The sequence below is a fragment of the Lissotriton helveticus genome, chromosome 9, assembly GCF_964261635.1.
Source record: "Lissotriton helveticus chromosome 9, aLisHel1.1, whole genome shotgun sequence".
Lineage (NCBI taxonomy): Eukaryota > Metazoa > Chordata > Amphibia > Caudata > Salamandridae > Lissotriton > Lissotriton helveticus.
This window is the reverse complement of record NC_136070.1, coordinates 424,569,912-424,589,709: the sequence shown is the minus strand read 5'-3', so window position 1 is coordinate 424,589,709 and position 19,798 is coordinate 424,569,912. Positions and strand designations below refer to the sequence as shown.

General features: G+C 43.4%; 1 protein-coding gene across 4 annotated transcripts in view; it reads right to left on the bottom strand.

The window, feature by feature from the left end:
• TECPR2 (tectonin beta-propeller repeat containing 2) overlaps nucleotides 1-19,798 on the bottom strand; it is a 512,189-nt gene that overhangs the window by 458,406 nt on the left and 33,985 nt on the right. For all 4 annotated transcript variants that reach the window (XM_078660212.1, XM_078660215.1, XM_078660213.1 and 1 more), the window contains one exon: nucleotides 13,980-14,092. The gene's annotated coding sequence lies outside the window, so the exon portion shown is untranslated. The remainder of the gene's footprint in view (nucleotides 1-13,979; nucleotides 14,093-19,798) is intronic.

The following is a 19,798-nucleotide window of genomic DNA, read 5'->3' as shown; positions in this document are numbered from 1 at the left end:
ACTCACCCCCAACTGGGATAACCCATATCAGAGGGTCTCGTCGGACCCACGCTGTCAGGGGTTCCAGTGCCAGAGAGAATCGTAATGGGGACAGTGGGAACCCTGCCTCGTCACTTTGTGCAAGGAAAACACCCGGGATACTGTTGTGTTTACTCTCACCTGCGCTAATGGCGGCACATGGAACAGCTTTACCCACCCAATAAATTTCGGTTCTCATCCTAGGTGGCTCAGAACAACCCACAAATACGGCCACTTCATACTATCGAAGGCCATCCTGGCATCTAGTGACAGGAGGGCCGCCTGCTCTGCGATGTCAACCCACGTGACATGCAGGATGCCAAAAAGTCTGCCTAAGTTCAGCCTGGTTCCCCTCTGTGGGATAAAGCCGGACTGGTCTGGGTGAATGAGGAAGGAGATCACCGTGCAGAGGTGTGTAGACAAAGACTTTGCCCACAACCTTTACTTCGTAATTGAGGAAGGAAATCGGTCTATACGATCGATATTCCCCTGGTAGCTTCCCCTCCTTTGGTAATACCACAACCACTGCTGTTCTCTAATCTGGAGGCAACACCCCTATTGATTTGGCCTCTTTAAACAGGTCTAGGAGATGTGGTGTCGTTTTGTCTAACATGCACTTGAACAAATCTACTGGCAGACCGTTTGGCCCAGCCGCCTTTTCCGACAGCAGAGCCATTGCGGTCGAGCTGATCTCCTCCACAGTCAGATCACCATCTAGTCTAGTACTCTCCTACATATAAAATAGCGATTGACTTTGCAGCCTAAAGAAGGCTAGAAAAGGCTACATTTTGCTTACTTTTTACTGTTAAAATATCTTCAATTATAGGAAAATAGTCACTAAATCTAAATGACTTTAAAGATCACTCAGTCTCATGGCAAGGCATTCTCTCCTGTAAATCTGGCTCCCCCAATGACCCTTCTCACCCAGCCATTCTGCATAAGGCCGCTGATACTGTCAACCTTTTAATTAAAAAAATTCTTAACACATCACTATCTCAATGGCTGAGTTCTCCCAGATTGGAAGCTGGCAGTTGTGAAACCACTGCAGAACAAAACCCTTGCAGATTCCTCCACAGTTCGCCATCTAGTCTAGTACTCTCCTTTGTGGAAAGACGCAGTAGGGGAAGGTCCTGCAGAAAGTCCCCACAGCCTGTTTCGGAGTTCTCTGCTGAGGACGAACATAGTGCTTCGTAGTAGGTTGCGAATGCGTCTGCTATCTGTGCCCCCCTTTTAAGTCGCACTACCTTTGTCTAATATACCAGGGACCCATTTATTCGTGGACACTTTTTTCTCTAACCACGCAAAAAAAAAATGTTGTCTTTGTCTCCCACTTCATATAGTCTGTGTTGAGTGGCCAACGCCTGCGCCCTAGCATTTTTTCCAGTAGCTCCCGCAGTTCCTTCTATCACTATCAATGGTTGACTTCTCCCTGACTGAAAGCTGGCAGTTGTGAAATGCTAGTAGGTAGGCTGCACATGCAAGGCCGTCAAAAACTTGGACTATGCCTTTGAAGGCCTCACATTTCCTCCATCATGCTCCCAGAGAGAATAGTTAGTTTTTAAAGAAATTATACGATTCTGGGCAAAGATGAAAACCTCGGTTTTAACCTCTGGTCCAGGGTGGAAGGAGGGAGGATTGCTTATGACTCTGATGAGGATTCTCCTGGAAGAGAAGTTGAATTATAGGTAAGAAACCTTTCCATCTCTTCCAGGGAATCCTCATCAGCAGTCATAAGCTCTGAATAGATTAGCAAGCTCATGGAAAAACATTCTGGAGATAAGAAGAAAAACGAAGAAAATTCTTAACACCATCCAAAAAGATTCCTGGCCCACTTGGGCATCTGCTCTCAAAGGGGAATCCAAACAATAATGTCTAGTAACGTTGCGAAGTTTAAGATGAACCTGAGGAGAGAGGCTACCTGAAGAGAGGTCCTTATGGAACTTGATCTTTTACTACGGCGTCAAAGGAGCCTTGGAGGCGAGCAAGTCCTTTTTGGAAACTTGACTTCATCCGGTACATGATCTTCTTTTTATGGAGTCTCCTTGAAGAGCAGACTTAGGTGGAACCTGAGGAACCACCTGCGGCTTCACTTGCTGAGGTGACCTTAAAAGGTAGGGTAACAGGTGGGGTTATTGAAAAACATAAGAGAAACAAACCTTTGTGGTGAAGGAGTAGATGACAAACCAACCGAACTGTGACTTCTTGACATCAACCTCAACATTATGGATGTACTATGCCTCGATGGTGGGTATGTGCCCCAGAACCGGTTGTAGATTTTGAAGGCCTCAATGTTGAATGGGACCTTCTTCTTTCTTTCGTTCTACACTAGTTATATCTACCTCTTGGGTACCCCCTTGAGTGAGAAGAGGGTGCGGAGGTAGATGGTAAAACGTCTCCTCATCACTTGTGACATACTGAAGCTGCCTTCTGATGTCTCTCCTACTTGATGTGCAGCCTGATCTTCTGTCTATCATATAGGTTCCTCCTGGTCATTTTGGAAAATGTGCAGAGTTTTCAGGATGGTGATCCTCTGGAAGGCATAAGATAAAGAGGTCATAGGCATCTGACTTGGCAAATGTTTCTTGTGACAGGCAGGACACTTAATAAAATGTGAAGTCATTCCACCTGGAACAAAACTTTTCAGTCAGAAAGCAGATAAAACTTCTCTAATCCTAAGGGATAGCAAATTAGGTGGATTAAACCCAGTTAAAAAAGGTTTTATAGAGAAAAATCCCACGAAAGCAAGGGTCGGTGCTCCAGAATCCTGTTGCCTGGAACCAGAAAAATTAACTAACCTAACTGAAACGTCTGGGGCATGAAAGGACACTGAAGGAAGAGAGGGTGAGCCACTTTATATTGAGCAACTAGTTTTTGATAACTGGATATATTTGTAAAAGATAATTACTCTAAATGTAGCTACTTATAGACTTCTTTCAGCAGCAAAGCGATTTCTTTTGAAGTATATGTATTTGTTGTCTTCAAAAAGAGCTTGGAAATATACAGATATATACTATGCAAAGTGATCAGGGATCCCACAAGTAGGTGGGGCAGTTTTGTGCGGATTACTTTGATAAGGATCACCTGGAAGTAAACAACCACCAAGCTCACTTCCCTGCTTCTCCGTTTATTTGCATGTAATCAGATAATATTATGGAGCAATATAAATAGCCTCAGATTGTTAGTGTATAAGAGTAACTTGTATAATTTCATACAGTATAGCAGTATACTTGATATTATGAAGACATTTCTTGCATCAGATTTTATTAGTGTCACAATCTTACAGAATAATAACTCAGTCTTTGCTCACAGGGTAATCACAACTATGCAAAAATGTGGTCTTACAAAATGTCTCTAGGCTTTTTGGTGGGGTATGGAGCTTCTATAGTTCCTATCTTGAGATATGCCTCAAAATTAGTGTATTTTCATAAGTCGAGGTAGATTTAGTATGCGGGCTTGGATCCCACTGTCCACAAAAGTATGTGTATTGGACTTAAATTCTCAGCATGAATAGGTCCCTTCAACCCACCCACACAAGTCGAATTTCAGCGGTGCGTAGAGTTCCGTGGATTGGGGGTGAACCCAAAAACATTCCGGGAGACTGCATCATAGTAACCTGTGATGACCTAGACATGGTGGATTACATTTGCTCCTGGCCTGCTTTGGCCAAGAAAGGGGGGATCGATGCTCATCGCCTCTCCTACTTTTACCCCTATGTGCGTAATCACCAGAACCCGATAGCCCCAAACTGGGTGCAACCACCTGAGCGCCAGCACCCGATAGCCCCAAACTGGGTGCAACCTTCTGAGCGCCAGCACTCGATAGCCCCAAATTGGGTGCAACCACCCGAGCACCCGCACCCGATAGTTCCAAACTGGGTGCAACTACCCGGGCGCCAGCACCCGATAGTTCCAAACTGGGTGCAACCTTCGGAGCGTCAGCACCCGATAGCTCCAAATTGGGTGCAACAACCCGAGTGCCCTTGGAACCACATAGGTCCTTGGTATACACAGAGGAATAGTAGAGAGTGGGAACATCGGCCGTGGTATTCCAGTAGTGATCATCATACAATGGGGGGATGGCGAGGCATTCCCGTCAGTAATAGATATGATTGTCTGGAAATGGTCGATTGACCATCGGCCATCCCATATAGTAGTAACCTGAACCAGGGGGCCCCAGGGTCAGATAAGAAGCCAGGTAGCGCCTTAGTTACTCACTCTGAAACCCCTATAGTTTCAGATTTACTTAATGACCCAAACCTTACTATACAGATAGTAGGTATTCCCACCCCATGTAGGATTTCTGATATTGAAGTAGATGTATCAGTGGTTCAACAGGAGTCATTTGTAGTGTCTACAGGTGTCCAGCAGGTTGCCCCTGATACAACGCCTGCCCCCCAACCAGACTGTGCTATTTTAACTGCAGCTGCATCTGCGGGGGTCACAATTATTACCTGGAACATAGCTGGCATCTCAGGTAAATTGAATACCCCGTTTTGGAAGGAGTTTATTGGGGCTGGCTATGACATTATTTGTCTTCAGGAAACGTGGTGCCAAGAACCTATTTATGTAGAAGGTTACTCATCTCACTGCCTAAACGCCTCTAATTCTCCATCAGGTAGAGCTAAGGGAGGCTTATTGCTACTAATCTCCAACAAATTGATTAACTTTAAAACCAAAAGATACTCCATTGTTGGAACACATAGCCAGGTGTTACGGATGGAAACCAATAAATGTAAAGACCTAATTCTTGTAAACTTTTACAACTACATTTTTGATGCTTCTAGGGGAAATATTCTATCCCCCCTGGAAATTGAAATCAAAAGTGTATTGGCATCTTCCCGCAGAATGGCAGCCATCTTGTGGGCTGGCGATTTTAACATCCAGCCATGCCCTTTAGCAATGGGTAACCCATGCGGTTTCAGAAAAGAGTTGGGCAATAGTGGCGTGGCAGATAGTGTGGATTGCCTACACTTTCCACACTGCAACTATGGCACGTTATTAAACAACTTGTTAGTTAAATTTGATCTAGATTTGCTTAGTTGTAATAGAGATAAGTTCAATCTTACTTGCCCTACATTCACAGGCAGGAATGCTAACACTAATATAGATCATATTTTGATGTCCAACAATAGCGAATATACCAACCTGTGGGTTAGGGAAGAAACCCTCAGTGATCAGAACAGCATCTCTGACTCTATTGGGCTGGGGAATAGAGTCATCCAATAAGGAAATCTGCTCCACGGATATAGCCCCCACGAGACCGAACGGCCCAAGGATTAAATGGGCCGGAATCGATCCAGCGAAAAAACACAAGGAGGTAGTGGAAAAATGTAGAAATTAGATCTCCTATTGCCTTGGAGATGTCACCAATTTCACAACCCTGCTTTCAAGCTTTATCAGGATAAACACAACTATTGAAGATATATTCACAAAGAAGCAATCTAAAATTAGAGCGGCCAGGTTAGGATGGTTTGACAAACACTGCACCCTGTCCCTACGCAAACTTAAAAAGGCACTAAGTCATAAACCACGCAATAATAATAACATCAACATTTTGCGTGCCAACTACAAGGTGGCCCTCTCTAATAGGAAAAAAGTTCTGCAAGAAGAAGCTTGGGATAATCTAAATCTAGCAGCGGAAACACAAAACAGTAAACTCTATTGGGAGACTATCAACAGCCCCTTTTTAAATTCAGAGGGTATCCCGGAACTAACATCTTATGTAGCATGCAATGCATGGGTAGAACACTTTACTAATATTTTCAATCCGGAAGGGAAGTCCCTAGAAACCCCGGCCCATGAGGCCTCAGTCTGGTTGCCCTTACCATTGGGAATAAACTTGGATGAGGTCTATGAAGGCCTGTCCAACAGTAAAGGAGGAAAGGCTCCGGGCCCTGACGGAGTACCTATAGACCTACTCAAAACTGAAATGAATCTGTGGGCGCCCATTTTAGTGAGGGTCTTCAATGCAGCAGCTGAGGGATGCACCCCACCATCTTGGGGCCAGTCGGTCATCATACCAATATTCAAGAAAGGCAGTAAATCAGAGGCGGGTAATTATCGCCCCATCTCCTTGCTGGATGCTTCAGTTAAGGTAATGAGTTGAATCATGCTGAAGAGGCTGGAAACCTGGGCAAATGAAAAGGACATTTTAACTAAGGTTCAATATGGTTTCAGGAAAGGCATGGGGACACTAGAACAGTACGTTAATCTAGATCTTTTAATCAACAAATGTACGGAAGTCAAAAAAGGGAGCCTGTTTCTCTGCTTTGCGGACTTGAGCAGTGCGTTTGACTTGGTTGACCACTCTATATTATGGCAGGTCCTGATAGAGTCGGGAGCACCTAAGGAGATTGTACATTTTTTGGCCAGGCTCTACGAGAGATTGTCATGTAAGGTGCGCTACGGGTCCCTAGGCAAATGCACCTCTTTCTTTAAAGTCTCAAGAGGCATCCGCCAGGGCTGCGTATTGGCCCCCCTTTTATTCTCCCTTTTCATCAACCAATTTGATTCCATTCTGTGCCAGACTCCCGCAGATGCACCTTTGATAGGAGGGAAACCGGTCCCAATTTTATTGTATGCGGACGACGCTGTGCTATTGTCCCGCACACAGATTGGTCTACAGCGCCTTATTGACAGATTCATGTTGTTCATTGAAAGTAGGAAACTACTAGTAAACAAATCCAAAACCTTTGTAATGTCTTGTGGGAGGAAAGCTAAGAAAACTTATTCCAGCTTTTTTATTGAAAAGGTCAAGATGTCACAAGTTAAAACCTTTTGCTACTTAGGACTCACCTATGCAAACAATGGGACATGGCAACCGAGTTTGACAACATCAGTCTAAAAGTGATGAGGTCCACCAACAGTATCTTCAAATTTTCATCTAAACTTGGGGTGAGGAGTATCAAAGACATGATGAACATTTATAATGTAAGATGTGTTTCTTCAGCGCTGTATGGTGCGGGGGTGTGGGGACATTGTGTTGGTCCAAATGTGCAGAGAGATGAAAACAAGTTCCTCAGAAAGTTGCTATGTGTACCACCCTCAGCATCAGTAGAACTGATCCACGAAGAAGTAGGAATCGAATTTATCTCGGATTTAGCAGCACTACGTCCCCTGCTGCTTTGGCGCTCAATCTGGGCTAAGACCGAAACCCAATTTACCCAGGAGATAATCCTTGATTGTCTCAGGTTGGACCACTCCTCACGTATCATGTGGCTTAAGTATATTCACTATTGGTTTTATCTCCTATTTCAGTTTGACATTTTTCTTGACCCCAAATCTGTTGTTTCTATTCCAAAAAAAGACATAAAACAAAGGTTTTTAAATCATAAAAAAAGAATGTCGTGCAAGGGTGTCTGGAAAGCTACAATCTGTGATGACTTATCGTGATTTCAATCTATTTACTGGTTTCCAACCTTACCTTTCTGGTGTTACTCGTAATTCCCACCGGTTTGTTTTAACACGCCTACGGTTGGGAATCGTATACCACCTTGTTGCTTTTCCCGTAATGAAAGCCAGATCTGATACCGTATGCCCCTGTGATAACACTTCACGTCAGAGTTGCTGTCACTTCTTATTGTTTTGCAAATTCTATCATTTTTTTAGGGTAATATACTTAAAACCCGTCTTTTTAAAAAACAATGTTCGTTCTACGAAGAATGCTTTACAGCTACTATGCTCCTTAAAGGATCCGGATACCTGCTTTTTCGTAGCATCATATATATTAAAATGTACAGCTGCCAGGAAAGCCATAGTCATTTGATACATCTGACTGTTTTGTTTTAACTTTGGCTTCCTGTCTGTATATTTCTCTGTGTACGTGTAATGTATTATAAATGAATTTAGTTTCATTAGGCAACAGAATATGTATTGTCCAAACCCAATTCTTCTGGTCAAATTATGTTTTAGAACATTTTTTATTATGTGTACGATGGTTTTTAGATTGTTTTTAAACTTAGTGACTTTGATGTATTTTTAGTAATGTATGTCACACATGTAAATTTGTTCTGCTTGTATGGTTTGTTTTACAAATCGAATAAAGCTTTTGAACTGTGAACTGTGACTTAAATTCATTTGACACCAGGAAAAAGGCAGCTGCAACACCATACAGTCATTCAATCATTGCATGTAGCTTAAAACTCCTACGTCGCTTTTGATGACAGATTTTTCAGGTCCAAACCCCTGCAGAAATGCTTTGACACAAGCCTTCAATGGCTGGTGCTTTGGCAGTTTACCTGTGTATTGCATTTATCCGAACACACATCTGGGATGCTATTGTGAATATGCATACCAATGCTAATAAGCGTCATGATGTAACCACCTGTTTTTTTTAATGTTTAGCTCTCATGTTTGAGATGTTGGTTTGTGTAGCAAAATCTGAACAAATAGTTTAGTTTCTGACACATTGCATCATGTTTGAATTCTCCTCTAAGAGAAGGTTTTCAGTTCAGTCATACGAATGAATCTTAGATCTCAAAGAACTTTCAAAATCACCCTCAATTGTCCATCCTCTTATCTGCTAAGCTAGTTTAAGTTTGAACATTTTTAGGAGGCGTGGCCAAGCCGTCGCCTGTAATGGCCGCATGGCAATGAAGCTCCGGAACCGAAAGTCCACATCCTGAGGGCAGCGGTTTCCATCCTCGCTTTAGCCGACCATCAAGGGGAGTTACCACACCCTTTTCATCCCGGCAATGCTGCAAACTGCCACTCGACACCCGAAGGCCCCTACGGCCATCGGGACTCACTGAAGAAAGGTACGAGTGAGCCCGAGGCCGAGGCTGCGGAGCCTTGCTGGGCATCTCTTCCAAATGATGCCTCCACAATTGTCTCACCAGCCATCGCTGCTCAGCCAGCGGGGGCTGTCCCAACTTGCCTCGGAGGCCCCGTGGCGACAGGGGCCACAGGTGAGCCTGAGGCCGAGGAAGCGGCTCCTCGCTGGGCCCCCTCCTTGGGCCATCATCTGCAGCGGTCTTGTCTGTAGCCACTACGGCCGACTGCCTTCCACATAGCAATTGCCCGATATCTATCATGGGAGTTTTAACACGCTGGGGCCTGAGAGGACGTGCCCCTACCTTCTGTGTTTGCGGCCCCACCAACCACACATTCTGTGACCAGCTGACTTGTCTGAGCCTCCGCGGTGGACCTACTGGTATGGAACCCTGCTGGGTCCTGCAGTGCAGAATTGAGCCGCCTCCTCTCTGTTCCCTACCTGCGGGTGCTTTTTGGAGTCCACTGTCTGGATACCTCCTTGCTACCGCAATCAAAAGTGAGAACCTACCTGCATTGCCCTCCTACCCTATGCATCAGCTTCGGCCCTGCGGTTTGTTTTTGTTCGCCGTTAAGAGTGGGGCACCATCATCGCTACTGCCTTTTTGCTCCTCACCCTATCAATTGGGACCCCTCTATGTTGGCTTCATCACCAGTGCTGCAACCAGAATTAACCTGTGAGTCCCCTCCATATTGAGCAGCGGGCCTGGAATATATCCCACACATGGTGCTCCCAATCTCACCACCTGCCGCTTTTCCTTCAGTTGCTAGCTGGCCTCTCGCCACCTAGCATAATGAGCAACGAGTTCTGAAGATTTGCTTGACCCCCATCCCCCCGCCCCCCCCAAAGGAAGATTCTGTATTTTGATCTGTTGGGATCTTTGTTAATGGTTTGGGTTCTATGGGGATTCGCTAGGTCTTCTTCACCTAATGTGGGTGGGTCTATTGCGGTCTTGTTGTAATTTACATTGCTATATGTCTTTTTCTCTTATATCTTCCCTTTCTATAGCAGACGGGGTGACACCAAGAGTGAACTATTTTGTAGGACTTGACATGATTGGAACGAATCCATACTTCCTTGATGGGGGACACTAGACGATCTGTAGACCTGATACTCCTCACCTGGAATGTCTGCGGTCTGAACAACCCTCGGAAGGGGAAATTGGTGTTATCGTATCTTAACCGTCATGGTGTTAAGGTTGCATTTCTGCAGGGAAAGCACCTCCCCCCACATTAACGGTATCCTGGAGCCCACATAGATACTTTGTTAAATACAGCTTTTATTTCAGAGGGGTCTGCATCCTTATACATTAAAGCCCACCCTTCATACATTATGCTACCATAGCAGATGACCAGGACTGCTACCTCCTAGTGACAAGGATAGTGCTAGGGAGGAGACTTCTCTTTTTAAACATATACGCCCCAAACACCAATGATCACCTCTTTTCCAAAACATTTCCACTCTCTTAGATAGATTTGACTCAGATGCCATTTTAATAGGCGATGACTTGAATTTACTTCTAGATCCAGCCTTGGCCTGTACACACACCTGTTCGGGACGCAAGCCACGCTCCTTAATTATCCTTCAGGATATTGTTCACACACACCCTCAAAGATATTTGACGAATTCTCCACCCCAACACCCCAGGTTACACTTTTACCTTTGCCCCACACGTGGTGTGGGCAAAACTGGATTACTGGTTTCTCTCAGCAAACAGCAGCCCATGGCTTCAAGATATACAGGTATTTCCGCATACACTTTCTGATCACGCACCGGTCAGGTTGCTGCTCACCCTCTCGTACGGTGGGTGTTGGGAATGCCACTTTTCGCTCCCCACAACCGCCCTGCTGGATGCGTTTTTTTGTTCTAACCTTCGTGATAACAATCTATTATTTTGAGATAAACACAGGGTCTAGTAGTTACCATTCTGCTGGATGCCTTTAAGGCATACATTCGTGGGATCTACATTTCATAACACAAGGGGGTATTATGAGATATTCACAACAGTTTAGCACGAGTAGAGGCCAAACTCATAGACATTGACAGGGAGAATTCTCCCCCCCCCCCTCCCCAGGTTCCAGGCATATTACCAAACTCAGCCTCCCGGGTATCGACCAATGAAGGTATAATACATGAGATAGTCGCGTTCTATAAATCTTTATGTACTACTCGCTTGTCATCTGATTCTGCAGTACGCCATACTTATCTCAAAGAGGTTTCCATAGTCTGGCTTACCACCGGCCAATCTAAGTTCTTAAAAGGGCATTTTACTGCTGAGGAAATTGCCCAGGCAATAGACTCCTTGGATGGCACTAAACCTGGCCTTGATGGCCTTTCTGCTGCTTTTTAAAAAGTGTATAAAAACATCTTGATTCCTCAGCTGTTGACGGTCTATGTCGTACAGACCGCTTTCCTCACTTAAGTTTTACAATAAAATTCTTGACAAAGCAATGGCTATTAGGCTATCGTTGTTGAATGACCAAATAATCTCTCCCATTCAGACCGGGTTCATACCACAAAGGTCCATGTCGCTTAATCTTCGTGTCTTCTTCTCCGTTCTGAATAGGGTCTCTCCTGAAACACCTGCAGTGGTCAGCCTTTCAGACGTGGAGAAAGCATTTGATTCTCTAAAATGGCTTTCTCCATGCGATATTACGCAAACTTGGCATTCCCAACAGATTCACTTCCCTTGCTCGTCTAATATATTCAAACCCCACTGCCTGTATTCAAATTATTGGCTCCATCTCTGAACCCTTGCCAATGTCCCGAGGCACCAGGCAAGGCTGCCCACTTTCGCCATTATTATTCATCATAGCCATGTTTCCCTTCATACGTCACCTTAAAGAGCACCACATGCACCAGGCCTTCAATTTAAATCTGGGTCTCTCCTCGTGTTCATGTATGCCGACGACATTCTATTATCTGTTAGACATCCCTCAGACTACTTGGACCCCATAGTGCGGGAGATTGTCAGATTTAGTGGCCTTTCTAGTTTGTGCATCAATTGGGCGAAATCAGAATAGCTACCTCTTACTGATGCCACCATTCCCCCTCCCCCACTTGTGAATATCCTTTTAAATGGTCTACCGATACCACCAAATATCTCGGGGTTGTTTTACACAGAGACAAGTAACAAATTATTTGCTTGAAGTATGGTCCTGCCCTGGATAGACTATCAACGCAGGTTGACCGGTGGATATGACTACCCCTCTACATGGCTGGCCATATAGCCATTATAAAAATTACGGTCCTTCCTTGTTTCTTGTCCTTATTCGTTAATATACCTATTCCTTCAAAGAACGCATTCTTTACATTGTTACGCAGCTTACTTCTGAAACTAGTTTGGGCTGGTCGGAAACATCAAATCGCCTGGGAAACCCTCCCTGGTCCGTATGATCACAGCGGCTTCAACATTCCTGATTTCCTTATTTAATTTTTGGTCGCCCAGGCTCATTTTGCATACTATTGGTTTCACCCAGAGGCCTGTCTACCTTACATCAAACCAGAGCGTGATTTAGCAGACCCCATTCACCTAAATGCTCTACTACAACAAGGCCTTCAGTTGAACCCACCGTAATTCAGACCCTGTCTTCTACCTGCTAGGCATGGCGGAAGCATAGAGGGGCACTGGATTTTGATTTTTTTTTATTCCCCCGAACTAACCATTTACTTGAACCATTGGCTACCACGAACATCTAAGAAGCTGGTGCAACTCACCTTGGCCACACATTTTCTCTATACCGCTGGGTATTTGTTCCCTTATGGACATGCTTTATCACACACTATTGATGTTACACATATATGGATAGATTTGTCCTTAATAGGTTACATAGCCTGTTGCAGTCCCACATACCTTCCTACCATCTCGCCCCTTTTGTTAGCCGACCCAGACAGATCACATTTGATCACCAAGCTTTACCGCACTTGCATGGCTCTTAAAACATACCCATGACAGCAAGGTGCGACGGAGCTGGGTAGAAGACCCGGGTCACCCCATCACCAACAAAGACTGGACCGTTTGCTGCGCACAGATTAAGCAGGTATCCCTGAACCATGGTCTTGAGCTCCTCCATTTTCGCTTTTTAAATAGATCCTATACTACTCCTGTCGGACTAGCCAAGATCGACTCTAGTAGGTCATCCCTCTGCTCTAAGTGTCGGCTCCCAGAACCAAATTTTCTACACTTGATTTGGACTTGTCCTGTCATTACCACATACTGGATGGAAGCATTCATCTTCCTTTCACAGATGATCTCCCTATCACTAGAACCCTGATCTTCTCTAGCATTGCTGGGCAATGTTTCAACCATTCCGGTAAGCTACAGCAGATTTACTGCCATTGCTTTATTACTGGTGAAAAGAAAGATTACAATCCATTGGCGTAATAGTATATGCCCCACCAGTAAAGCTTGGCTCCAAAGCATGAGATGCAAGGTCTACTCCACCCAACAGCCCCCTCTGCTCGACCAAAAGACATTTGGCAGCCTCTTCATGCTTATTTGCTTTCCTTAGACGTAGACTCCCCATTGCTGTCCCCCCAAATACCCATTACCTCACTATCCTCATGTCATACCAGCCAACACACCAATACATGACACCTCATAGGCATTCCGATCTATTTCTCCTAAAACTGCATATTTGTCTGCTCCCCTGTATACGTATCAATGACCGTTTTCCTTTTATTGGTACGTGACAATGATACACTGTGCAATTATGTCAAGCTATACACATATGTAAAACTCATAATGTTGTCTTGGGCCTCGCCTTCTTCTAATTCCTTTCTATCTGTATTACACTTATGAAAACTCTTCAAAAAAACTTTTTTTTTTAAAAGTTTATACGTTTTAACCCTTCAAAAGACACATAAATGCACAGTACTGCCTTCATTTTGCCAGGTCAACCCACCCAACTGACCAAAACTAAAATGAAATGTTTCTCTTTTGAGAGACATTCTCTTGCACCAATGTGTTACCTGATCTGAAGGAATTTTCCCATGACTATTTTTTAAAAGGTTAGACAGAGCTATAAATGTATTTGCTTCATTAGGCTCTGCTATGAGAAAACAGTGGGTCAGTGTCTGGCATCTTGCTATTCCTCTGAGGTACTTTGAATACTTCATAAGTATGAACTATGCAGATTACTGAAATGGAAAATAGATTAATAGACATGCATTATGTAGAATATCAAACTTACCAGTGTACTTAGTGATGGCACATACTGATATGGACTTCTGCCAACCTTCAAGGTTCTAAATCTGAGTGGATGTATTCTCTTCTGCCTAAAGTATGCTCTGGAGAAACTGCATCCTAAAAAAAAAAGATACTTCTGTTATCAATGGTGAAGTGTTGAATGCGACTTTCACAAGGGCATCAACTTGCTTTACTTTCCTAGTTTATTTCTGTCATGTCAATACAACCAAAGAGTAACAGAAGGCAATCTTCATCCTACTAACATGTCGGGGAAATGAATGACCTTTTCCATTTTAAGACATTTGATTAATTACATCTATGAACAATAGTCTGATATTTTTGGGAGCCCCTGCACTCAGGTGGAGCCAGTTTGCTACTGGTACCCTGGACTGTGTATTATAATATCTATTTAAGGCACGTAGACTCGCCTGATAGTTGTGAATATTTTAAGTATCATTTAAAGGGAGAACAAGGCAACAAAAGTGGAGTATAAACAGTGCCGTAGGCTATTCGTGTCAACTGGCAATAGTTGTCCCGTCTCCGCCTGCTTTCCTCAGTGACTGCATGAATTTGAAAGGGGTGTAAATGATATGGGATGTTTTGTTGTTGCTGTATGCTGCAGCAAGATAGGGTTTCTTTGTGGGACTAATGTACGACTCGGTAGGAGAATATCCACAGATATCCCCAATAAACAATGCCAATGTAGCTATTGTGACTACAACTGAAATGGCTCCAATGAAATCTTTGAACCAGCTTACAGCATTTTGCAATGCACAACATTACCTGTCATGTCCTTTCCTACAGCCCTGCTTGGTTTAGTACCAGACAATCAAATGGATAAATGATCATCAAACATATTTACGAACAGAAACTAAGAGCTCTCATTGGATCTAATCTTTGAGCATGCTCCTCTGTCCTGGAAGAATAATGAGGCATAAAAAGGAAACTGGCTAACTCTGCGGCCTGCATTAAATATGTCCTGGGTGGGCAGGGCTTTTGTTGGCGGGAAGAACGGTGAGCAGCAAGACCTGGGCAGTGGCAGTGTAACTGGATCAAGGTGGAAAAAGCAGGAACTGGAGGCCACACCAGGTGCAGGCTATGTGTCCAGGTGCCTTTTATTGAAATGAAAACATACCATCAAAGCTAAATGTCTCCCTATGAGATCTACTCCACAAAACCTTCATCAGGAAAAAAAAACTGTCATTGCTATTCTGTTTCCCAAGTATGCCCACTGTGGGTCAAACCATAACTGTGAAAAATGCAGGACTATTTTGAAACTGACTTTACATCTATGGTGGGACGACAGTTGTCTATGGAGTGTGTCTACTTCCACATTCAGAACAACCACCATATGACCAGCTACAGACATCAAGTTTCTTATCCATAGCTAAAAGACAAAACCGCATCCCAGAAGTGAAAGAAATCTCTTCAAAGCTAAATGCACTGCCCTGAAATCTAACACATTTAGGTGAATTGGACTATACTCCTGGCTTCAAAGAAAACCCCCTTTTTTGGCTAGGTGGGCTCCCAAGCAAACCAGGTATGCATCAGTTTGATTCACTATCTGAGGCCTATGGGTCTGAAACAGAAGCCCAAAACGCAATTTCTTGGACTGGCCCCATTACAAAATATGTTGCATAGGGAAAGCAAAATTCTGTTCTTGAACACAATGTTGTTGTTTTTTTTTTTTAAAAGTCCATCTGCACCTACAAAACCTACTGAATGAGTTTCCTGTGGAGACCGATGTGGGAAACACGCAAAAAATAAAACATACAATTTTCAGGTTAGCCCAACTTTTAAGTTGTATGATTGACTCTTTTGCAGTGGAAATACCAACTCTGTAACTATATCTAGGATAGTGCAGATACAATTGTATATGTTGTGTCGATATCAAAAAAGGCCTTTCTTTGTTAATGCAAAAGTCAAGCCATGTAAAACAGTGATGCTATTGTCTAAATATTTCATAACTTATTTTGTAGCTCTCTTTTGATCAGGCAGTCATCCAGGTAAGGAATGCATGGATGCAATGTCTTTGGAGAACAAACACCACTGCTGCTATTATTTAAATGAACACTCTATGGAACTAACAACAGGACAGCAAATTGGTAATGTCTCCTATGACGGAGAGATTGGAAAGTATATTGGCATAACCAGTGCAAGATGGCACTTGGGGAGCCGATAAATTACGAGATCAAGGGAGGAGAGGGGCAGCTAGTGGTGGGTCCCAAAACGACTGAGCAGGCTATTTATGGACCAAAAGATTTAAACGAAGTGCGAGAGAAGACAATGGTGGAGGAGAACGAGCAGGGAGAAGAGGCAACACCGGAGCAGTAATCACACGGACAGGTCACAGGAAGGAGAGGAGTTGAGGCAGTAACAGCAGAGGTAGAAATAGCATCAAACGATTCTGAGGTTATGGACCGGAGCAGGACCCAAGGAAGATCGGGATGGAGTCGGCTGAGATGGGGGCGAATGTGTTTACACTTCCAGAACCCAGCTAACCAAGGAAAGAAGAACAAAGTTCTCCGACATACACCATGCTGCATGGACAGGGCCGTGCCTACATGCATGTAGCGCAAACCTTTATGTGTATCTGGCACAACTGGTAGCATCCAGAGTGGCAGGTTGACACTAAGCACTGAACATTTTACCAACAGGCTAGTTGAGAGCCTATACCTCCAGCACACGTGTAGTAGTAAGGGTTGTTATGCGGACATCACTAAATTAACCAGTTAATACAGAGTCTGATACAGTGGTATTTTTGTGCTTCCTTTTGCTGGGGACCTGGACTAGAGCCTCAGAAGTTGTTAACTGCATGGGAACAGGGAGAAGGACAATACTCGGGGAGCCAGGAGTTTTAAGACTCCTGCTAGACTTTCTCCTCAAGATACTATTCAAAAATATATATCTGTGATTTCCCGATGTATACTGGCAAACCAGCATCCCAACAATAAATCCCTTATCAAGCCTGATTTGGTGGTGTCCAGATATAACATAACATAACATGTGTATTTGTAAAGCGCACGATTACCCGAAGGTGTCCTGGCGCTGAATAACAGATGTTTATTGTTACCCAACTTATTGGTACTCATTTTATCGATCTCAAATGGTTGAAAGATTGAGTGGACCTGCCGGGATTTGAACCTGTGACCATGAGGTCGAACACAGGCCCCTGCAGTGGGTGCTTTAGTCCACTAAGCCACCAGACCCGGCTACAATATCTATTACCCTTCCCAAATCACAAATGTGAGGTAATTCCAATAGTAAGTGCATATCAGGATTTGGAAGCAGATACCTGACGATCTTAGTACATCATCCAGCATTGAATCTGAAGTGCCTGAATAACACTTGGACAGTGACCAATTTGATTTCATCTTACTGAAGCACTAGTTAATGAATTGAATGGTGAGAACGGGCAGCAATTCTTGCCATGTCTTGGTACAAGGAAATATCTGGAATATGACTCTTTACTTTCTATCAAGCGAGAAGCTTTTGGTATAGTTCCTTCAGCAAAAACACATGGAAACATGGAAATAAGAGGTGGAAGGGAGTTTACAGCTGTAAGACTTCTGCAGAATGGGAGTACCCATAAATAAAGCACCCAATGATCGGGGGTAATGGCCACCCATCGGGGCTAGAAGGCTTCCATCTGTCTACCAAGTGAAATACTGAGATATATTGATATTCTCCTTTTAAAGCAGTTTTAAGACGGTAAAGGGGACAATAGTTAACGTTGGTATCATCCTAAATCTGTGCTGCTGCCACTAAAAAGACTGCAAGATGTTTTTTGTACTGTTGAAGAATGCATTATAAAGAAAACATTGGTGGTACAGATGGGGAAACTGGCATGGTGGAGTGACTAATGCTCATGGGCCTACTCTGCTTGAATTTGTTCATGCTAAATCTAAATCTTTTTACAACTACAAATTGCAGGGAATATTACACAAACTCAGCAGCTCTTTTGATAAGTGCAAAGAATGCATGCTTCTCATATGGTGGTCCATTTAGCAATACAGGAGTCACCCTAAGTGGTTGGATCTACTCCACTAGCATTTTACAGGTCAAGCTAGAGGTCCTAATCGGAACGCTGCATTGGAAGGAGGTAATTATTCTCACCATCAACGTCATTATGCATGAAGTAGGGTTCAGAGCATCCCAAGATGTCTGAATCTGACCCAAATAAGTCTTTAAATCTTGTCATAATTGCATGTCTCATTATCTTTTTCGTACTTTGTTATTTCTTCTTCTCAAAGTTATACTTTGCCTTCCATTTCTGACTGTTTGGAGAATGAGACCTGATCACAGTGAATACAAGTACCACTGGCCAATGTCAAAGGCAGACAAGGAAATGGGCTGGTCTGACCTGGACCAGAAAGTCAACTCTCACCATTGATGCCAAAGAATCATTAGGAGCGTTGCGTGGCATGTCAGAGGTCAAAGGATAGGATGCCATCAAAGATAGCTACCATTGAATATTTGAAAGTGTGTGTTTGATACTGCGAGGCCATAAAAGATAGACAAAGGGTTAGGTTTTATATTTGCCCCCACTCTAATCAAGGACAAGGAAGTCAGTGTCATTTTGCAACATCTACTTAACTAAAAGTTTCATAGGGGTGTTACAGCAAGAGGCATTTGCGAGTCAAAGCTAGATTACTTTTAACCAGTACAAACAAATAGTATAATAAAGTTACAGACATTGCACAACTCTGCCGCAAAAGTGGTTTGTTTTATTCATAAGCAGTAATCTGAAGATACCACGGCCTGGGCCGCCATTTTATGCGGAAATGATGGTTAAAGGCCTGGCACTTTCTAAGAAAATCATATCTAAGGGTAGGTTGCATTCAACACAAGCAAGCCAGCTCTGAATTTGCTCCTTATTGTAGCATATCAGTTTAAGTCCACTTTTCAATTCAGGAAACAGATTAAGAAATGTTGTTATAGTCTTCTCAGGTTGGGTTCCTATTGGTCAGAAGTCAATTCTTGGGGTGGTTTAGCGCTCTTTGGCGATGACCATTCAAATGGAACTGATCATTCAATTAAGTCAGGTATCCTCTTTCTCCTGCTTCGGCATTTTCAGATAATAAACAACCCTTTTTTATCTCTCAAAGCTTTGGCTGACACTGACACACACACACACACACACTCACCCTCACCCTCTTCTGCGTGGTCACCCCCAATTTTATGCCTTTTTCAGGACCCTATTTTTTGATGGTTTTAGAATTCTATGCACTTTACTCCTGGTAACCAGGAAAAAAGTGCCTGTGCTCCCCTTTACATATGGTTGTATTGGCTTATCCTAATCAGCATTAATGTCTTGCCAATGAGCCCATATTATATGGCATAGGAAGAGCACCGAGGGCCTGGAAGTTAAATTCCACTAGTGAAATGCAGCACCTATTGTGCCATCCACTACAGGCAGGGCAAACTTGACTTCAAGCCTAATCTGTGTAGCCTGACTACTGCAGTGTTTACCCTGCAGTACGACCTCTCAAAATAAACCTTTTTTGACAGGATCAATCCTTCCTTTTAAATATTGCTGTCCACAAGGTAGGGTGAATGGTGTTTAATAATGTAACTAATAGAATGTTACCATGCCCCTACCGTGACAAGGCCCAAAAAGCTATTTTCACTGAGAGGCCTAGCGTTCCTATGTAGAAAACCAGAATACAGATTAAAATACGAATAATGTATCTCCGGAATGGGACCAGCTAGAAAAATAATTAAACAACTATTTTTAACAGTTATTAGAAATCTAATTCAATGGGGACATCAGATGTTTAATAAATATTAAGGAAAAGTATTTTTTAGAAAGACACCCTTTAC